Below are 2500 nucleotides of genomic sequence, written 5' to 3'. Positions count from 1 at the left end.
CAATCAACATCCTCTTCATTCATTATCATTATTTTTCTAATTGGAAATTTCCTCCATAATGCGAAAAAATCATAAAACTAACTACGCCAGTCACAGACCAGTGCAACTGCCGTGTATTGCATTCATTGTCTCTTTCAGTTCTCATAAATTCTCGAGAATATGAACTATCTTCTTTAAGTTTTCTTCCACTTGTTTTCATTATTATCATTATCATTATTATTATTATCAATCTCATTATTATTATTATTATTATTATTTACCTCATAAACAATCATTTCGATTTTTTTCGAAAGAAATGTTCAATAGATGAATGAATTTGTAAATAGATGTGTAAGACTAAAAAAAAAAGAGAGAAAAAAAAAGATAATTCCGCATAGCATTTGTAATTTTAGATCAGCTAACATCTGATTGACCTTATTCATTTATTCTTTGATCTCATTCATTTAATCTGTTTTATTCTATTCATTTTTTTTTTCTTTTTTACCTTGTAGGTTTCATTACAACCTGAAGGATTATGGATATTTTGCATCAACTGTTTGAGACAGAATATCATTGCTTTTAACGTTATCTTAGTGATCTTTTAATTAACCAGTTTGATCTTCTTCGCATATAGCAATACCTCCTGAATATATATCCCATTCACTATCACCTAGTATTCTGTTCAAACTCCAGAGAAACAACAGTGTCCAAATAGCCACGGCTACTGATTATCTCAGCTAGTACCACATTGAAGCTAGTGGCTTGAGGACGCCTTGGGATGTAAACTAGGCTTTAGTGGAGAGCTAGAGAGATGATAGTGGCGGATGCTGGCTCTGTGGATGTCGGATCTCTGGATCTGCTCCCGAAATCCAAGACTTGTTGTCAGCGTGTTGTCTAGAAAGTAGTTTGCCATAACAAGTTGTACGTAATAACAAGTCGTGGGAGGAAACAAGTTGTAGCAATGGCGGTTATTCCGTATATGAACAGTTGCTGTACATATCCATATATATAGTAAAACGCTGCATGTAAATCCTGTGTTATGATATGCCACCAAGCGATCCACCAAGATAATCTTACATATCTCGAGAAGAAGAAAGCCATACAGTGTCTGTAATTCAATATCTCTATTTCGGAGAGATTCAATATTTGTATTTCTGCCTCGATGCATTAACAGTGACTGAAAGTTATGAGCTGGGTGGATGCCAGCCTTGAATTTGCATTTTAAGTCGGCTTCCGCAAAGAGGAGTGGGACAGCGAAAACCTTTTCCTTTTTTATTATATTTGAATCTAAGGTTTAGGGTAGTGACAATAGCACAGCGGTCTTCTTCTCCATTTCTCTTTCTCGTTATTGCTTTTTCGATATATATAGTTTGGAAAAACAGAAGCAGCTATTTTTAGAGTACAAGGTAATACATTTAATGGCGTCAAGACACGTGATGCGTGAGTTCTGTTGTTAGACAAACTTAGAATTTCTACTTATAAACACGAATTCAACAAACACATAAACGCATATAAACACGTACACGCACGTTCACATAGACACACACACACACAGCCAAACACACACACACACATATCTATGTAGAAATAAATATAATTCCACCAACGTTTAATTCCATATCTATTTTTTTTTTTTTTATCTTATACTTCATCATTTAAAATACAAACTGATTATAAATGATGCAATGATTATAGATAATATATATATATATATAAATATATATATATATATATATATATATATATACAGGTATATATAGATATATATACATATATATACATATATATACATATATATAATAGATATACATATATATAATAGATATACATATATATATAATATATACATATATATAATATACATACATATATATACATATATATACATATATATAATAATATATATATGTATATATATAATATATATATATATATATATATATATATATATATATATATATATAATATATATATATATATATAAATATATATATATATATATATATATATATAATATATATATTCTAACGGTGTAAATTAACAAAGTGTACAGATTATAAAAATAAAGAGCGTCTAATTATATATATTCTCTTATCTATCAATTGTATGGAATACATTATTTTCTGCGTTCCGGAAAAAAAATCATCATTATATACCCTCCGGTCTTCAGTTCAGCTTCTTACTTTCATAGAACTTTAAGAGCTAGGAAATTTTCTATTGTCAAAATCTTTTACCTTGATTACTAATGTTTATTAAAAAACTAAATGATGACCTACTTATGAGATAAGGGATATATAATCATTATGATGGTACTAACAATGCTAGGAATAACAATATAACCAATAATAATTATGATAATGACAAAGAGGATATCAATATCATTAATGAAAGTAAAATAATCTCTATTATCAGTATTAGTAGTAATAACGAAGAGTAATAATGATGGGGATGGTATCTGAACATACCTCACAGAGTATCGCAGAGAAGAAAACAATGAATAAACTAATGCCAAACAGGAGCA

Source organism: Penaeus japonicus, unplaced genomic scaffold (assembly GCF_977035675.1).
Source record: "Penaeus japonicus unplaced genomic scaffold, GWHDUDI00000001_assembly GWHDUDI00000010, whole genome shotgun sequence".
Lineage (NCBI taxonomy): Eukaryota > Metazoa > Arthropoda > Malacostraca > Decapoda > Penaeidae > Penaeus > Penaeus japonicus.
This window is presented reverse-complemented; position numbering follows the sequence as displayed.